This window comes from Serinus canaria, chromosome 10, assembly GCF_022539315.1.
Source record: "Serinus canaria isolate serCan28SL12 chromosome 10, serCan2020, whole genome shotgun sequence".
In the NCBI taxonomy this organism is placed as follows: Eukaryota; Metazoa; Chordata; class Aves; order Passeriformes; family Fringillidae; genus Serinus; species Serinus canaria.
Window position 1 is genome coordinate 15,383,624 of NC_066324.1, and position 20,768 is coordinate 15,404,391.

Below are 20,768 nucleotides of genomic sequence, written 5' to 3' on the forward strand. Positions count from 1 at the left end.
TCTCACTCACAGGCTGTCAGGTGCATCCCTCTTATCTGTTGATCATGACATCAGCTGCAGTTCATGCTCAGTGGTGAGATGTGTCAAGTTAATCACTGGAAACAAGCAATTTCTGGGCAGCTACAGATCAACCCTCTACCAGCAACACCCAGACCTGAGAGCTACCAGCCTGTCGTGCTGAGGCAAAGGGAAGTTTCCTATGACAGACCCCTTAGCCAGATGTTGGTCCAGGGGCAATTTAGAATTCCCACCTTTACCAGCTCCACCAGTGGCAGGCTCTCCATTTCTGCTAGGAACATTTATCACAGCAGTACCTTCCAGATGACCAACCCCTGCCACACAGATCTTCAGAGATCTGACAAATGATTGTGGATTTCCTTTGTTGCCACTTAAATTTCAAAAGGTAATGCTGCTGAGGGGATACACCATGAGAAAAGGACCTCCCTTTTCCCTCCTTCACAATCTCCTAACCTTTTCCAAGTTGGGATCACATGAGTCAGCAATCTGTCTTCTAACTACAGGTCTCAGAGATACCAACAAAAGACAAAAACTGCTCCAATCCACAAACGCTAGAATCAAATGAGCAAAGCAAGACAATCAAACACTACAATCCCAGCTGACCTTGCAGTAATAGGATCACACCAAGATTAGTCTATGTCATAGATTAAGCCCACTGAAGTAAACTAATCTTTTTGCAGTCAGCTAAGACCATGTGTTTACTCACTAAGCTGGAAAAACTCAGGAGTGTAAAATGTTTATTAGATGGAACAGACAATCTAGACTGCTGCTAAATGCATGTTTAGCACAATTATTGCTGCAACATTGACTTTAAGGCGCCTTCAGAAAGGAAAAACTCTTTAAACAGGTTTTTAAACTATATTGTTTGACTTATGAAACTCTTAGGCTCTACCACTTCACGTTTTGACTGTCAACTTTTCATCTGAGCGAAGCAGCGCAGAGAGCTTCCAGAAAAGACATCCTGCACATCATACAGGACAGTCTCCCTTTGGCTGGCAGAGCAATACCCCATCCTGACTACAAACAACAGGAAGCTCTGTGCTGTGACAGCTCTGAGAAGGAGCAGCATAACCACTGTCCCTCCCTGGCCAGGAGCAGAGCAGCTGGTGACTGCTCAGCCCCCGAGCACTGCGATCCCAGCTCACCGCACCACAAAGGTTTGGGGCTGGGGTTTGTTTCCTGCCCAGCACCCTGAGAACCATGACTTGTCCAACCAGTCAGAGTAATGGCATTTGTCCATCTGTGCCCAGGGACTGAGGTAGAGCTGGAGGCATTTTCTTCCTCACAGGAAGCCCCTTTCTGGTGCATACATCACACTTCTCTAGAAAGTGTTGCTCATGAATCTGCACATCTTTAGGAACTACCCAGGCTGCCATCTCAGTCCAGGCTGCTCACAGTTCTTTTTGCAGACTTTACTCCTTCACGTCTCTTAATTAAAATGTATTCCAGGGTCTTTAGTTTGAATTTTCATCAAAATATCAGCATATGACTAAAAGGGGGGAACTAGGGGAATTACACAGAAAGAAATCGTGTTTTGGCAGAGTTTCTTCACATTCCTTTGTTTTTCTACTCATGGAAACAATCACAGCTCGGTGTCCCCGATAAGATGGCTGACAGTTGTACCTGGGAAAACTGGGTAACCCAGATGCTGAGCTGACAGACACTGTTTTACTGAAGGCACAGTGTGAGTGCCACCAAAACCAGGCTGTACAAACCCCTGGACAGTCACCACTGCAGAAGCACCAGAACTGCAAATTTCCTGCCGGCATGGCAGAGTTCCACATGTCACCATCATACTCTGCTACTGCTGCTGAACTTACCAAGCTGTCTCAACAGATTAAAGTGCAAAACTTCAAATTAACACATCCACTTAGATGCAAACACATACACGTATATCCAGTCAATATATACCCGATTACTAACACACCCAAAGTAGCTTTCCCCACATGTCCTCAAAAAATTTCATTTTCATGTGCTCTAGAACAACAGAATTACAATAAAATGAAGGCTTTATGAAATATTTTATAAATAGGTACTGTCTTGAGACAAAATTTGTAAACAATGAAATCCAAGACTAGTTTGACAGAAGATGAAGAAAAATTCTTGACTATGAGAACAAATTCTAGTTCATCAAGAAGTACTCTTTTGTGCTGTGCATTAGAACATTTCAGATTTTTTTTTTTCCCTCAGCAATTACTACAGCCTTTGGAGCCCAATTCTTAGAGGTGCTAAATTCTCCACATAAAATTTACCATAGTTCAGAAACAAAAGCAGTGCATATTTTAGGACTTAAGGAAAGTTAATCATAGATTGGCTTTATGCCAGCCCTCAGCAGTAGGCTGAATTCCACCTTTAACAAAGCTGGTATGAACTAGGCTTTTAGAGGATCTGTAAGTTTGGGCCTACTGTAAAATTAGAAAACTGTTGTTACATTGTTTCACTGCAGCCAACTAAATCTCAGCATACACACATTTGAATCAGAATTTTGACATTTGTTCTTGAAGGCAATACGCAGATTAAACAGTGAACACTGAAAACCTATTTTATCAGGACACATCTAGTTGTAACCGTGAATGAAAAGAATTTCCAAACTGAACAAGGAAGAAACATGGTGATAAGGCAGTTTGAACCACTGGTATTTTTCAGATGAAACCTTGGGCTCAGCTTGATGCAACAGGTTTTAAATTAGCTGTGATGTCAAATGGTTTCAAGAAAGTCTGACAACTGGCTTCAATGGAGACAAGACTGAAAGAAAGAATTTGCAGCTTTGAACACATACATACATAATAATTACTCCTGATGACTATATCCCCCACTGACTCCATTTGCAGACACCTTCCTTGCTAATGCATTACTCTTGCTTAGCTTAACCCATATTTTAGTCTTTGCAAGATGGATTCTTGGAAGAACTATGTTTCACAACTTACTTTTGAACTTTTAATTTCCCAACTTGTGTGGTGTGATGAAAGGGTGAAAGCACATGTTGGTATCATTCAGCTTGGTATTACTAGCAGAAATATTTCAAGCAAGATTTCTGCAGCAAAATTAATAAGAAATTTCAAGTAGAAAGGTACTTTGAAGAATTTCCCATTGACACCCCTGAAACTGGCAGCTAGGGCTGCAAAGAGAATGTCTGAGCTCTAGTTTATATTTATGACACATATGGTAGCATGAATACCCAGCAAAAGTGTGAGTCCTCACAAACAAAAGCAGATGACTTTAAGACTGAGGTTATTGCTGCCATTGAGTTCCCCTTGGAGCTACTACATCCATATTCACCAGTACTTCCCAGCTCCTGTGCACTGAGTCCCTGCAAAACTCCCAGGCTCTCATCCCAGGAACAGACAGGGCTAGGCAATTTTCACCTCAGCCACTCAAGGCCCAACAGATGACTAAGTCCATGCCAAGCTCTACTTCGGCAGCCTCATAATCAATACAGATATGAAAAAAGCTACTCTACTGATCTAATTTGATTTTCTGTTATGTGTTTGTCTCAAAGTAACTGTGACCACAAGAGATGGCAGTGTGGATGGTAAATAAGATGAACTGCAAATGTTCAGAGATCTATTCCTTTGCTTCAGATCAAGGAGCACTGAACAAAAAAACATGACAGTGGAACAAAAATTACACCAGTTAAACAAAATCAGTCAATTTGGGATTTTTGCCTTGCATCATGCTTACAGCATCAAGCATTTTTCATTCATTATCTATTTCTTCTACTGTTACATGTATCAGCATGTTTTGTCCTATGTGTATAATGAGTACTAAAACCCTGATCTTCAATAAAGCATTTAACAAGTATATAACAAAACATATGTACCTCTGTACTTTCTCCCAAGCATCCATCAGACAAAAAGCTAAAAACTTACTCTCATTATTAATTTTGGAAAAAAAAGAATTCCTCTCTTCTATTAAAGACAAGATAGAGAATGTCTTGACAAATAAAAATATTATTGTATTAAAAAAAGCACTCAGATTTAAACTCCTTAGGATGAAGGAGTATCAGAAGACACACCAGAGGAGACAACCACCTCTGGGCAGAAAAACACAGGCAGCTCTCATCTGCCTGAAGGCAGGATGAGCCTTATTTAGATCCTTCTGCTTTGCAAAAGATCTTTGACCCGAGCAAACAGCCACTAGAACAGTGGTAGAAAAGACCACCACATTTATTTTCTCACCTGCACCCATTTATCTTACTTGTTTCCTTAACACAGAAAAATGAGAAGTACCTACCTTGTCAGACTTGAAGGAAGCACCACATCCTTGGGGTGTGTGTTAGCTACACATAGCAAGACAATGTTCTGTGTAAAGTAAAGTGTTCCCCATAGCCTTTAGCATGTAGAGGTTCTTTTAGCTCTGGGAGAGGATGTGCAAACATCCACTCAGGGTATTACCACAGGCTAATTCCTAATTCTCTTGAGTAATCCTGCTTGCTGCTATGGACTACTACAGGCTTTATTCCTATTAGAGACTTACCGGTTGCCAAAGGTGACAGTGCTGTGTCACAGATAATCATGAAAGTGATATGGTAAAGGGTTTCTGAAAGTTTAGCTTGGAGTAAAAAGATCCAAATTTTAAGTCTGTAGCTGTTTAAGCCTGAGAACCAAGCAGGTATTTATGTTTCCCTTTTCCAGTATTAGCTGATAGGCAATAAGGCCCTGTACCCCTTCCACTCACAAGCCAAACTACACTCAAAGAATCAATGACAGCAGATGGGAGCAGGCTGATACCACTCCCCAGATGGCAGCAATTAGGAGAAGGTCAAGCCATGTCAGAAAAAGCAGTACTTGTACTCAGTGCTCAATTTTGGGTGTAGGCCATCCAATCTTTTCTAACCACGTAACTTAACAGCCAAGGCTGGTTAGCAAACAAGGGAACACTGCACCACAACTTGTGTTTCTGTAAGGGAAATTCTGTATTCTATGTAAACTTTGACAAAAACCTAAATTAGGCATTTTTGGCATAGGCTGACTTCTCCCATGGTGGAGTATGTTTAAACAAACTATTTTGTGACATTTACCTTAGGTAACACAAAGCAATCTTTGCAGGACAGAGTACTAGACAAGAAGCTGTCTTGCAAATAAACCTTCCATTTTGCTTTTATTTGAAAGAAAAAAGATTACTCTAATGGGCAGGTGAGTTTCCAAAGAGGTGACAAGAGAGCTGTAGAAATTCTCAAAGTCTATCAGTAGCCACTGAGTTCTTATCTAAAATGCACAGAATAATAACCTTGTATGACTGAAATTACTCTGTGGCCTGCCACTTTTGAAACACTGCCTTAGTTCCCATAACTAGTAAACCATTTAAATTAATCCACTTAGTAATTATCTTATTTAGCTTTCACTAAACTACCTTCAGATTCCTATTTTCTGCACAGCAGCACATGCCATAAAAGGAGATTTGTATATTGTTCTAAATATAACTGGCTTCAGTAGTTTTGTGTGTCCTAAAAATAACCAGAAAGGTCATAATGAATGCATCCAAAACCGAGCCTTTAATTATTCTTTACACTTGACGCATGCTGGCTGGTTCCCACCTGGTTTCTCACAGTCCGATGGCACACACCGAGTCCTGGCGGAGGCAGGTTTCCCGCGTCTCCCGCACTGCAGCCAAGCTTTCCCACCGCATTCCCAGCAGGAGGCTCCGGCAGATGGCGCGAGCAAGCCGCCTGCGAGCCAGAAGAGGCAGCACTGCAGAGGGCAGGCCAGCTGGCCCTGCAGAACACTCAGGTTTTCTTCTCACCGTCACAGCTCGCCAGTGGTATGAATTCCCTACCTCAGTATTTGCCAGTCCCAGATGTTACTAAACTGCAAAAACATGGATCTATCTTCATCCCAAAGGAAGGTGAAGTGACACATTTCATTGAGGCCCATCTGGCAGCAAGTCCCAAAGACAAAGAAACAGGTCAGAACACACCTGGTCTGCACCCCAGAACAAGACTCAAGGACATGAGGATTATGGGAGAGAGAAGAGGATCAATATCCCGAATTTCCAGAGGATCCTGAACTTCTTATTGCAGAATGAAACAAAGCTTCCAAGAGCAAAGAGGAAGCAACGTGTTCTCTGAAAGTTTCAGTTCCTTGGCTGCATCCTCAGGTACAATGATCCTTTTCTTAGGATGCTGGATTAACAGTGTAGTATGTGCCAAATGCTATCAGAATTTCTAATCTGCTTTTCCTCAGAGTCTTTAATAAAGATCACAAACTGAAAAAAATTCTTGCTCTGAAAATGGGAGCTAACAGACTGTGTCCCTCTACCTAGCTGAAGTTGAGACTGTGTAACAGGTTCAGCCAGATAGTATGACCCCAAAAGACATATTTTCATCTCCCTACACAGAACTCACTATAGCCCTGCTCTTCATACTGCTTAATTTTACTTCCCTTTCAGACCTGTTGGGCCAAGCATCCAGACAGTGACTGCCCAAGAGCAGTTGTGAAGGCTGGAAGGTCACAAGCAAGATGGGGCTAACAGACTATGCATTACTTGCCTCAAAAACTCTTATGGCTGAAGGCAGATTCTAACTTGTCCATTTATTTTTCACAGAAGCAGACTATGATACAGACTCTTGGGGATAGGTTTCCAAATTAATTTTCAGGTAATGTAATGTTTTAAAAATTTTGATACAATGAAAATTCTACCAGCTGGTGAGGTGGTAAATGCTGTACTCACTGAAATGAGAGTAATGTAATTACAATCAGTTGAGAGTTTGTGGATACTGATCTATTTGAACTACATGCAGTTAGACTGTCAGCAATGCAAAAGAAATTGATGTAGAAAAACCTACACAATAATAAATTAATAAAGAAGATAAAAATTATTAAGAAGAAGCTACTGTTACAACACAACCACATTTTACAGGACCAAAATAAGAGCTCTGGCTAATAATCTACTTCCCCTCTAAGGAGCTCTGACACAAAGAAAAGTTCTGAAGCCAGAGTAATGCAATTAGCAGCATCTTGTTAGAAAATTAGACTTACCCTGGTAATATGAGAGCCTTAAAATGGTTATTATTACATTAACTTCTGGAAAATAAGGAGATTTATAGCTACTATAAAATACAATTGCTTCACTGCAATTATAAGCAGTATCAAACCCAGGCATTTATGTTAAACTACAACTAACCTGAAAAAAACAAGATTTTAACTCAGGCCTTGCTTTTAATTAGTTCAACTAAAAAAACCAACCAATAAAAAAGAGAATGAGATAAACATTCAATTTTGGGTTTGGTTACTGTTCACAGACTCAGAGACTGCCCAGCCTCTGCTTGGGGTGCTGGGCAAAAGGCATTTAAATAGATTAATATACTTAGGCCCTCAAAGTCCCAGAGCATTTGCCAATGGCCAGTAAAGCTTTCAGAACAGTCTAGCTCCCACTCTGGCCCATCAACCTCCCCCCCCCCAGCTATTCTTCCTCCTTACCAGAAGGAAAGCGGGTCCTTCACTGCAGCGGGCAATTCCTAAGTCAGAGCCATCTCTGTGAGCAAACCTTACTGACACAAGCACATGATCTTACTTCCCAAACCCAGGGCTACCTTCTAGGCAGCCAGCCCACATACCAGCTCTGTGCTTTTCTTCTTAAGGTTCATTAGGGAAGAACAATTTTTAAGTCCCCGTCTTCCTCATCTGCTGCGAAGGTTCAGGGTGTTCCAAGCAGAAGGGAGCCAGAGCACACTGTTCATAATACCTCCAGTGGGGCTCATGTCACAGCAGAATCTGGCAGACACACTGGCACAGAGCCACCATCTTTTCTAAAAAGGTCCAAGGAACAATCAGACTAAGGCAAATAAATGCTTTTCTCCTGTAAAGGGTCTCCCTAAGGGACAGTTTCCACTTGCCTATCCTTTTATGCTGCCAACATGGTACAGAGGGAGAACATATAAAAGGAAAGCTGATCTCACAGTCACTTTCAGTGATGCCTTTGTTGGAAATGAGGTGGGACAATGATTTTGAGATATCCTGAGGGGTTTGGGGGGGCTTGGGCAATAATTGATGTCTTTTTCATAAGCACTGAGTCAATTTCTTAACATTAAACTTGAATAGAGTGGGCCTCTCCTGTGGTGAGGTAGCTTGGCCATCTCATGGCTGACACAACAAACAGGGACACAGGCAATGGATTGTTTGCTCCTTTTCCTCCCTATAAGATCCCTCCCAGCCACCACGTGTAGCACTGCTGCATGACAGCTTTCCCTGCCACCCTGAGCACAGCCCAGTGACACAAGTAAGCCATGTATAGGATTTATGGTGCAATGCTTGTCCTCATTTCCTCTAGTAGCTCATGATTCAGCTCAAAAGTAGTAGTATAAACCAGAGAAGAAAAAATACACATTTATTAGCTTTCAAATCCCTGCATTGTCTCTCTTTGAAGAACTCCAGGGGTCTTAATCTGTGTTAGGAACTAACTGAAGTCATGAGGAAAGATTCTCACCCATGGAAAAGGTGCATGAGAAGAGCGAAGTCAAGCAATGCACACACAATACATTGGTAGTTTCTGAGCATCCCAGTGACGCACTTTAGTTGCCAGAGGACTGCCAGGGACACAATGTTGTTATCTATGTCACACATGAGATATCCTCTATGCACTGTAAATCTCCCTAGCTGCAGAAGCTGTCTGGAATCACAGTAGCAGAAAAGGATAAGTAAGGTAATCTACCCTCTTACTGGATTGTGGATCTTGTGCTCTACTCTTGTGGTACCTAGGTGAAGGAGTAAAAGGTGCATGAGCTGGAGGATGGTGTAGAGCAGAAAGGTGGGGAGGGAGCCATGTTTTGGCAGTTCTGTTTTTCTCTAGGCATGCCTTTTGGAGCTGCAAGAGTGCCTGTGAGTTCTAGGACCAGTGGAGTCAGTGTGGCTAGGGTCAGATGCTGGAAGCTTTCCTGGGAAGAAATCCTGCACAGTACAACACAACAGCCCACATTCCTGACATAAGTTTAAGGAGGAACTTGGCCCTCCAAGGCCAAGTAGAGTTTCATTTTGCTGCAGCCCAGAGCGGCCACCTGCCTGCTGGAATTTCACATTGCGCAGGATGCCTCCCAGACCCAAGCTGGCACCAGTGCCAGCTTGGGCTGCTTTGACAGCAGCAAGTGCCTCCTTCAAAGTGACACCAGGAACCTGGACTGGTGAGTTTTGTTTGCCAGGGAAAGGGGCCACATTCTAAAAACCATGACTATCAATTAAAAGGCAAAGAGAATAGAGAAGAGATTCTCTTGCTGATAGTGTTTTTTTCCTAAGATGACACATTTTTTTAACAATGCAAAACAGAAGTTTCTGCAATGAAGTTGTTTTATTATGACTAGTACTAGAATTAGAAGAGGAAAAAAAGCATCCTTATTTGAAGTGGTCAGACTCATTGTTTTATTAATTCAGCTATACAACTAACTAACTATTTTAGTCATGAGCTGTGGCTGAAATGGGATAAGCATGAATGCTGCCAGGCCCACTTATACAGAGGAAACAGACTTCTGCACCTTTTTGTATATATTTTGTAATCCAGAAATGAACGGACGACTATGTGCAAAGTCTGGTTCTCCTGATCTCACACTGATGTCAGTTCCAAAACCAACATTTCCTTCATTCAAATTCCTTGAACACGGGCCTACTTTCCATATTTGTATTCAGAACAAAAAAAAAATTTGAACAAATATAAGAATACTGTTTAGCAGGTGTTGTGCAGCTCAAGATCTTTGTTCCTACTGGGATAGGTGGGGTTTTGTACTTTAATGGGGCTGTTAAGTTTACCTGAGTCATTGCCTCACCTCTTTCCTGCCTCATACTACATCAACAGGCATGTGGGGGTTGGACCATGTGTGTAGATAAAAGAAACTTTAAGAGTCCCTGCAGAGATTCAAGTGTAGTTGGAGACATTGCTAATCTTGATTTTGAATGGCAATATAAAGGGAGAAAAACAGCTAACACCAACGAAACCCAGAAAAGCCAAATCAGGAACTAACCAAAAGTACTCTAGCTACTCTGAGGGCTGGCACTCCCACAGTTATTTGATAGCCAAGGCAGAATAAATAATCAGCCAATTTTTTTTTACATTAATCTTCTGGAAGGGGGAAACAGGAAGGGAATGTAAGTTGTCTTCATGGAATGTTGTCAGATGAGAATTAAAATTCCAGTCTTTACTGAGGCCTCTGCTGGAATGTGCAAAACACTGGGTATATTCCCCCATGCACATACACACTTTGTGTTTTATTTTTCAATGGCATGCTGCTTTAAAGGCTTACAGCTGCATTCTTACTTGGTTTCTCAATAATCTGTGTACATAAACACAGTGACACCCAAAGCAGCCCTCCTCATCCTGGTACCTTTGCTGAAATAGAAGTTGTTTCACCCAGGAGTGAGACCATCTGGAGGTCCATGCTGGGACTAGGAGGAAGTGGATGTATAGAATCATCTTGAGCTTCAGTCTGCTGCCTCCGCCAAAAGCTTCTTAAACACACTACCAACAAAGGCTTAGCAAATCTTCAGTGGTCAGCAGTGGAACAGTGTGAGGCCTGACAGCTCTAATTTCACTTTCAGAGCTAGAACTTGGCTTATGCACTGAGCCACCACTGTTAAAACTAACCATCTATCACACTGTTGATTGCAGCTGCTACCCAAAGCACTTACCTTTCACAAACAATTGGATATTCTTTGCAGGGAGACAAAAGGAGGAGGAGGAGGAGCAGAGGAGAGATGCAATTTTTCTTGCCATGACAAATTCCCAGAATATGTCTGAACATCACAGAGAAGGGAGGCCTGTAGAGGGGACAAACACATCCCTTCAGAAGGGGAGGGTTCATATCAGAATTATATAAATGTTTTTCCTAATACCAAATAAACTGTACAGGCCAGTCATTATAGGCAACTATTCAATAAATCATAAAACCACACTGTGGGATAATGAAGTCAGATGCCAATTACTTAAGTATTTTTACAATCCTTTTCCACTCAAGTCAGAGGCAAATTTCTAAGACAATTACAAATGGACACTTGGAGCCAGATTTGTTCCAGTATATTTTTCTCAATAGATGCCTCATGATGCAGACAATACTTTAAAAACATATCACTGTATACTTTAATACCATTTGCTTTGCTGTAGATGTTTGAGATGTGCAACACTGAAAATCCCATTAAATATTATCTGAACTTTTAGGAACTTAAATAGCTTTGAAGAAATGCATTCCTGCATGAAATTCACCCTGTGCTGGGGCCAGAAGAGGATTTTGCCATCTTTGTTGAGAGCTACAGAATATGGAGGCCTTGTGATGTTACTGAGCAATGAATCTCATCCTGATTACTCTCTTCAAAGTTACGCATGCCATGCTCTCAATTAGAGCTAAAACTCAGATCACAGAGTATAGCTTCTGTATGTGAGAGGAGCAGAACAGCTCACAGTACAGGCTGTACACAACAAACAGCAGCTCCTCCTCATGACACTGTCAAATGTAATGTTCCAGGAAGCCCCACAGTGCCAGAAGAGATTCCCCTTGTATGGGAACTTTTCAGAGACCTCAAGCAAGGTCCAGTTAGCAAGGGCTGGTGCCACAGAGTCCTGCCCACGTACCTTATCACTGGTTGGAATGAGTCCTACTGCACTAGTCACTGCCTGCAGTTTCTGTTGGACTCACTGATAGCAATTAGGCCAACAGTTGAGTTTAAATTTTAACTCATAAGTAGTAAACACTGTTTTTCTAAGAGTGGTTCAAGTACAGTCCAAATTCCATATGAAAATCTCTATTTTCCAATGGCAGAAGAGCTTCTTGGGTTGGACAGCACTGAGCATGTTCAAGACAGCACTGTGCTCCCCAGGACTGTCACCAAATAACCCAATCAAACTCCACGAGCCCAGACACTGACAAAGTCAGTTTTCTGTGGACCTCACTGCTGCATAGCTCATGATACAGTCTCCTTGTCACAGAATTATTTGGTCTCTTCCAGCCTGAGATGCTATTCAGCCTAGTTTCAGATACTGTTTTGTTGCCAAAGCCAGACAAAGTTAGCCAGGGAAAACCACATTACTCAGACAAACAGCAAGGTTGCACTGGGTCTCTCCCTGATTTAGGAATCTAGGCTAAAAAATAATCTATTCTCTGCACAGCTACAGTTAAATTACTGTTAGGAAAGATCTGGAAATTTTTAGCATTCTGTGCATGTTTACTCTTACTTTCTGAATACAGAAATCAAATCAGAGTGAATTCTTTTCTGGAGGCCAAACTCCAGTCAGCCTAGGAAAATACAGGATTTCTCAGACCTAACACTGCTTTAGTTATAAGAACAGTGCCTGAGTCACAGGCCTACCCATGTATTTGAAAGTTAAATATTAACAGTTCTGACCTCATTGACCAGGACAGCCTGTGTTTCTTCAGCCCATCATGGAGAAAATCAACTTGCTTCATTGGAAGACTCAATGGAATGATGAGCCCTCTGTCTTCACAAAATTCACCCAGGGTCCCTTTGGCTGTGGCTGTATTTCCATCCAGACATAAAAAAAAAAAAACCAGTCAGGAAGAGGATAAGCCTTTCAATGTTCAAAAGAGCATATAGTCAATCATCTAAGACATGCCCACTAATAAAGCACTACAGCTACTAAGTCACTTTAGACCAGAATAAGTTCATATTATGCCTCATTTAACAAGCAAAACATGATGGAAACAATGGTATATACCATTCTTTACTGCAATATATTTTTTTAAGATTGTGTGTTATCTATAGAATTTTGAACATGAAACTGACCAGAGTGAACTAAATATTACTGTATCTTCAAAAAAAGGACAATGAGCATATTTGACAGATAATTTAAAGTGCAGTGTGGGCAGGTATTTTCTAGTCCACATATTCACTTCCATCAGATGTTTTGGGGTTTTTTCCTAAGGGTCTCAACAAAATCACTTACATTTTTCTTGAACAAATATGATATTTTAAAAGCCATTTGTTCACGAAGCTGTCCAAATCTTATTGCAGTCTCAGACATACTATAACAAAAGCAATTCTGCAATTCGAAGTCAACCTTTCCTAACTGGCATAACCAGCTTAAAAAAATAATTCTTCTCCATTTCTCTCTTACCTATAAGAAAAGTAAATACTGACAGACACTGTTAAGTGTATACCTTCTTTCTGTGGTTCAAAACATGTTTGAAAAGGAGTCTGACACAGATCTTTACTTATCTCCTGAATGGGGATTAAAAGGACATATGGCCCATTTTACCATCAACTGTGAACTTCTGACCTCTTACTCTTTTTCCTAACTATAATCTTCTCTTTCTTTTGTTTTTTCCATTAGATATTTTCAGCTATGACTCTGAAAAATTTCTTCAGTCCCTAAAGCTTCAGACTGTAAATTTCAAATGCAATCCATTATAAAGGGCGATTATTTGCAGTGAAATATGCATCAAAGTTTGATCAACACAAATGAACTTACCAAATGACTCCCATCAAATTTGGTGGGACTGCTTGACTAAGGACTTACCATTATGACACAAAAAAAAAAAAAAGAGCAATGATGTCTCTGGATCATCTGTTATACAAGGAGCAGAACTAAGTGACAACTAAAGTATTTTTCATAGTACACAAAATAATAATCAGCAAAATAGTCCAAAAGCAAAGATTACAAAATGAGTTCAAAAGCAAAAAGTGAGAGTGGAAGCTGCTGAAAGTGAGTTCTGAAAGCACCAGAAGATTGCTATCCTTTGAAGAATTATGATTTGGTTTACTGTTTCCTCTGTTAGTTCACTGATAATTCTCTTTGGTGTTTTGGTGTGATGGCAGGATGACATCAAGCCTGTACCTGGCTGATGATCCACACAGAGTTGCCTGCACTAACATGCCAGTCTCTGTGAGAAGCTTTGGCATCACAAAGCCTCAGCAGCCCAAGTCTACCAAAGGCCAAACCTCCTGTCTCCCTGCCAAAATGTTACAGCTGAGCAAAAAGCACTGCCCATCTGCCCTGCAGTGTGGTACCAACTGGCACCTGGGAACATGCTGAAGAGATAATAAGCAAAAGCCAAGATGAGCCAAGCTTTATCTTTTGAAGCCTCCAACAGAATGATTTTCAGCAAGGCTACATGAAAGAAAGTGACTGTTACTCTGCCAAAGGCAGAACATGGGTATGCAAAGAGCTGAGGTCCAGCAGATGAATCAGGCCCACAGCACAGGTATTCTTATTGACACATGAAGCTGCACTAGGCAGTTAAGTTTTTTTTTACCTTCAGAAATACAATTCTTTATTTTAGCTTTACAAGAGACAGACTATAAACTCCAGACCAAAATTGCCCATGGTACAAACTTTATCAGGAAAATGCCCTCCAAAAACCTAGTGAGATGACCAGTCTCAGTGCAGTGACTTCTACCCAGCAAAATAAAGGTCTGTGGATACTTAGCCCTCAGTTTATTTGATTCAGCTGTGCTCAATTTGTCAACTATTCAAAGAAAAGATGACACTCCAGCACACATAGCATACAAACAAGGCTACCCTTGAATGACTTACTAATTTTGTTTGTCCATTTCAGAATGCACAGGGCACTCAACCCTCTCACTATTTCCATCCAAGATTTCTCTTTTTATTGCGTCTCAGCTGTTTTTGTGTGCGATTCTACCATCACACAGACCTGTATTTATGAAGACAGCATTTGCCTATGGTTTATTTAACATCTTGTGACAGAAGCCCATGCTCTAATCCAGTGGGAATTTACTAGTGGACACTTTTGAAGAATAACATGGTGCCACAGTCTCAAGAGGTTCATAAAATATTTGTGGAGAAAATCAATCCTCTGAAGAGCAAAGGGCAAAAGCATTACAAATGCACACTTGAGACTCCTGTTCTAATGCTGAGGTTTAAAGTGCTGAGGGCGTTCCTGCACTTAAGAGATTACTTTTGCTCTCTTCACCCTAGATACCTCCAAGGTACTCTCCCTGCCACTGGTTGATTTGTTTTATATTAAAGGAGGTGATGGAGCAAAAGGTATGGGAAGGAACACAACATTTGTCCTGAAAAGCCAGCAAATCCCCTAATACCCAGGGAAAGCTATAAAACGAGTGTCTCAGATTCCCCTAACCCACTCCAACTCAGTGACTCATGCTCATTTGCTCTCACACGGCTTTGCTGGCAGAGGCATTAAAGCAATTGGCCTTATTTTCAGTGCCTGTCACACTCAGGCAGTTGCTGATCGGTGAGATACCACTCCTGCCAAAGGGCTGGGTGGCTGAGTGCATCCAGTTGTGCTCCAGGGTAAAGAGGGAAGCTGTTCCATAAAGTGGTAACAACCTGCTGCTTTTCAGATTAAGACATGTAGGAAAGGTGCAAAACTGAAAGCATCATATGTGGATGCCTGCCCCCTCATCTCTACTACTGACAGAGATAGAGTGTTTCTGACTAGATTTATCCTTTGTTAAAAAAAGAGGCAATACAAAAGTAACATGAGGGAAGGGAAACTGTTGCCATACTCCAATGGATTTAGAGTGAAATAATACCATTTTTAAATTACTAACAGGAATATTTATCATTGTATAGAAATAAAAATCAAATAGCAATTAATGTTCCAAGGTGCATGCTAACTATCAAAGTAATTTTTGTAATATGGAGCAACATACTGCAGTATATTTGGAGTTAAATTTTTTTTAAAAAAAAGGAGATGCACATTTCCTTCCTCAACAGTACTTTTTTTTTCTGGCTGAGTTCACACAGGATACTGGAGGAGAAGGCTCTAATCCAGTATGGCAATTCTTATGTCTCATTCAGCACAGCCTCTTTTTCTCTTTGATTACAGGGGATATACAAGTACATTACACAGTTACACAGTCTCTACAGTGAGACAAAGGCTCTTGACTGGTTTTACAAAGTACGGTTTGTGTGTAGTAAATGATATCCCTCTGCAAAAGGAAAGCATTGCATTCCATTCCTTTCTCCACAGCTCAGAGCGTGGGTGGACTGCTCAGTGAGCACACGTCGGCCTTTTTCTTACATGTTTCCCACTGACCAGAAAGAAGGGGAAAATCCAGCATTTGCAGTTAGAACAGGTGGAGATTCCTGTGCCAAACCCCCGGGAGAAAGAAACGCGGGGGAAGGGAAGAAGACCGCGTTCTCTCCTCAGGGGACAAGCGACAGGTCACAAACCGTGGCTGCCTGGCCTGCGGAGCAGCGCTGTTCGCTCCTTCCCCTGCTCAGCGGGAGCGGCACAGGCCTCGAGGCTGTGCAGCCGGGAGGGAAGCGCCGCATGTTCCCCGCAGGAAGCAGGAAAGGGCACACAAGCTGCTCCCCCTCAGGGAGAAGGGGCACCCACGCTGCGCTCCCCCTCAGGGAGAAGGGGCACCCACGCTCTTCTCCCCGGGAAAGGCACAAATACGGTGCTCCCCTACAGGGAGAAGGGGCACACACGCTGTTCCCCTCACGCAGCAGGAAGGGGCATACGCGCGGTCCCAGGGCCGGGCTCTCTCTCGCGTGTCGGGGCGGCCCCGCCTCCGCTCTCTATAAATAGCGCGACGCGGGCGGGGCCCGCCGGGGCACGCGAGGACAGCGGCGGACGCCGCTTCAACGGGCAAGGCCGGCCGGGCCCCTCTGGGCCGCCGCTTAAACGGGCAAGGCCGGCCGGGCCCGCCTGCGCCGCCGCCCCTCGGTACCAGCGCGGCCTCACCTCCTCCGCGTCCCCCCCTGCCCGGGGTGTCCACCGGCCCCTGACCGATCCTCCTCTGGGTCCTCCCGCTCTGTGGCTTTAGCACCACATTCCAGGCAATCCTTGAGATCGAGTCTAGTAAACAAGGATATGCCGGATATCAAAGTCATCCACGTTTCGCGTACTCCCTCGTTTTCAGCAGCAGGAAATGTAGAAGAATACGTATCTGAAAACCAAGAAGCAAAGGTTTCTGAGGTTTAACCTTTCCTACACCAGTACTTGTGCCTCAACTTGCCTAGAGTTGATCCTGACTGACAGAATACACTTGCAGTAAGGTATGTACATCAGGAGTGGAAATTTCCATTTCACAGGGTGACAATTTTGTCATGAATAAAGTGGCTGAAGAGAGAGCCTGCCTCTCTTACGTGATCCTCATGTAAGGTAATTTAAAAGGTTGGGATAACCCAAACAATGACCTTAAAAGCCTCTCAACTTCTGCTAAGATCCGAAAGACATTACCCTGTATCTTCTGAATGCAAAGCACGTACTCTAACCAAGGTAAAAACCTTACCAGACAGGACTTTGATCTTATCAGGCCCTACCTGCAAAACAGCAAGCACCCAGCACACTCCTAATGTCTGAATCTGCAGTTCAGCAATAATTTCACCAGAAGGTCACTGAGAGCTGGAATCCATATTCCATGAAAGGGACTACAGAGTTATACTTGGCTGTGCAACTCACTTACCAGGAAATGACATTAATTGCTGATTTCCACCTCTCCCTCACTCTCAACAAGCCACAAAACTTGGTACACTACATTCAATCTTTAGGGCTTAAACTGAAATTACTGGCTTGGTCCTCTGCCTCACTGAATTAAGTCAACCTTGAACTTTGCAAGATGACTAAATTTATAATGTAGTCAGCAACATTTCTGTATCCCTAAGTCCTCACTTTGTGGCCTGCACACAGCACTTTGACATAAGCTGCTGACTGTTCTTCTTCTTTCTACTCACTCAAGCCTAATCATGTGTAGAAGCCAAAATAAGAACAGAATGAACTCCATGTGCCATCCAGCTGGAAATCTGTCTCTTGCATCAGGATTGCTTGGCAATTTTACTCCTAGTAGGATTATTGCTAACATTCTGAGAAATTAACTTGATCACAAAAGCAATAAAACTCTCATCCTAATTTTTCTGCAGTAATTATGCTACCTTTTACTCCATTTTCTTGCTGCTATCACCATGCTTGTCACAGACAGAAATCTGAACTTGCCTGTTTGGATCCATCTGAAGGGAGCAGACCCAGTTCTATACCAACAGCTCTTTTTCTGTATCTCCACCTCCTTGGCCACACAGGGATACCTACATCCTCTCACTTTTTATGGGTTCGGGATTATTTCTCACATTGAACTTTCTATGCAGGAAGAAAATAAATACATTACAGTTAGATCATGCTGCCCTTTGTGTTTTACATCATGCAGTTACAATAAAGATGCACAGAGATACACAGTTTACAACTGCTACTGCAATTATTGCCACCTCACATCCTTTCAAGTGTTTAGCTGGCCAGCTACTCTGCACGGTAGCACAGTCACATAAGATTAACCAATGCAATGATTTTTCTACAAACCAAACTCTTTATCCACCAAGTGTTAAAACACACTTCAGAATTAGAGGCAAACATGATGTTCTACCCCCTACCCCCACTTGCAAGAATACCCTTATGGCAGGCAATATATTTTGGTAAATTTATTTACTTCATGGGATTTTCTGGCAAGGTATGGTAAATCAAGTCAATCAGACCTGGAACTAATACCTTGGATTTTCTAGTTTTCTATGCCATACAGCCATATACACATAAGCTTGAATGCTCTGTTACCAGTTTTTTAATGAGTCTGCACCTTTACACCAATGTGAAGTGAAATCCCACAGGGCTGGGATGGTGGATGTACAGGAGCTAATTTATTTAAGCCTCTACAAACAAGAAGAGAATTATAGTTGGGTCTGTCTGGATTAATACAGATTTAATTTGAAAGTTTTCAGAACTGTTGTTTTTCTTGTAAAAAACAGCTTGTTCTGGCCAACAGTCCTTAAGAGGTCTTTGCCAAGTTATGAACAATGCTTCATCAAAACATAGTATTGTGTGAAGCATGTAAACATTTGCCATAAAGGTTATGCTGTTATTCTTTCCAGCCACAGATTACTCTTGTTTTCACAGAGATGTTTCACGAAGAACATCTAATTCAACTAATATGATTCTTTTGGTTTTGAAATTACATACATACTTTTCAGAGGGCATCATCAAAGTTGAATCTCCAGCGTGCTGAAAATATTGCACCACAGTTCCCAGAGTGGAGATTTATATGCAGTTAAATTACATATTCATGGTGAACCCAACAGCAAACAGACACACTGCCTGAGAAAGGAAGTCTCAATCAAGTCAAAAACCGAAACAATCTACTTAGCCCAAACAAATGCAGAGATAAACTAACCTTCCTACTTGGGGATAACATGGTATTTTGATTACTAAACTTTAGTCACATGTGTACGAACATGCAATGGTAACAGAAAAAGAGGTGAAAAGTCTTTAAAAGAGAAGGAAGACAAAAAATAAAATAACAGAATAGAGAAGAGGTGTTATGACTGGCAAAAAGCATTCAGCATTTCTAGAAGATCAGACAATAATAAAGTTAATAAGAACCATGGAAGAAAACTTTGAATGGGAGGTCAACAGGAAAAAAATGAAAAAGCTGAGGCAATTTGGTGAGAAAAAAAGATGCGTGGATATATATTTAAATAAAAGAGCTGTATGAGCTATTTGGAGTCTGTTAAACTGATAGAAAATGGCTGACATTGAACTAAAATGCAGCAGAGAATTTAATTTCTTATAGTATTAAGGAATGTGCACAATATTCTTTGTTCTTCAGCTTTTTGGCATCTATAAGCAGCAGCCTATACTGCAGTAATACCAAGCTCAAAAGTCTCCCTGCCTAACAGAGCCCAGTTCTCAGTATGGCCTGGGATCCTGTGGCAGCAGGATGAGAGGTGGTGGGGTGACCCTGCTGTTGGAAGTGAGGCTGTGGAGGTCAGACTGAAAAACCTAACATTTGCCAGAATGTTCTTTAGTTTTAGATTGTGCAGTTTTGGATAAGCTAAGCACTGGCTGTGCAGAACATCTCAGGTCCAGCTGGAAGCCCAGAAAGTTTTGTACTTGATTTAGCAGCCTCCAAGTCGGCATCCAAAATAAGAAGTCCAAAAGGACTGGAAAGTTTTGGTATAGTTGAGATTAAAGGCTTGCCAAAGGCCACACGGGCGATCTGGCATCTTACTGGCTTTACTCAGAAAAACAAACATGGCATGTATGAACTTCACTGGGGCTTTATTATCTCAGTGGCACATTTCCTAGATTCAAGTAACCTAACAGACAAGATATGTCTATGAGCAAATTTATATGCTTTTAAAAATGTTCCTTAAGAAGGAAATAATTTTGACCATTCTGAAAATAACCCCTGAGACACTGTAAGGTGTTGCTGAATGCAAGAGTTTTTGAAAATTTAACTTCTGCAGGTTTGGACCAAAGCAGCCTGTTAGTCTTCCAATGTTAAGGTAATTTATAATGAAAATTGAATATCTAAAACTAGAATTGCAATAGCTTTCACCCAGGGCAGGAGGGTTGGCTGCACTTTCCTGAACTGTACCAAAGCAATAGTGATAGAGCCTGCAGTGAGGATGGGCACAACCACCTCCAGCAGCTACCCCTGGCACTGGAACACACCCCCCTGGAATGGGCAGCTGGGCAGAACAACTTATAAAGAAACCTCTGGCAGTGTTAACACACTGCCTGGCTAAATAGGCATGGGCTAGGAAGGAACTGCTGTTTGCAATACAGGAAACCCCACATCAACACAACTCATACTTGTACCCCAAAACTTAACCCTAAAGAAGTTAAATGTCACTTGGAGCTATTGTAAACATCGGAAGACATTTTTGCCATGAATGCTAATTTCCAGCTCTCAAAGATGAGATATGTCATTAGGATTATGCATAGCAGAGGTTAAGCCACTAGAGAGCTATCTAGTTGCTAAATTTAAAATAGAATTGAATTGTTTTAAATGCAACTTTTTGTTTCCAGTCTTGTTCCTCCAAAGTCTGAATTAAGTCTT

At 41.8% G+C, this 20,768-nt stretch overlaps 1 protein-coding gene across 2 annotated transcripts in view; it reads right to left on the reverse strand.

The window, feature by feature from the left end:
- Positions 1 to 16,837, reverse strand: part of TRPM1 (transient receptor potential cation channel subfamily M member 1) — a 95,182-nt gene extending 78,345 nt beyond the window's left edge. The window contains exons 1-3 of one of the 2 annotated variants that reach the window (XM_030228485.2): positions 16,628 to 16,837; positions 12,336 to 12,465; positions 10,629 to 10,757 (exon numbers count right to left, since the gene is read on the reverse strand). The gene's annotated coding sequence lies outside the window, so the exon portion shown is untranslated. Of the gene's footprint in view, positions 1 to 10,628; positions 10,758 to 12,335; positions 12,556 to 16,627 lie in introns of those variants that run through there. The other variant, XM_050978451.1, reaches the window with a different exon arrangement.
- Between the last annotated feature and the right edge of the window lie 3,931 nt (positions 16,838 to 20,768).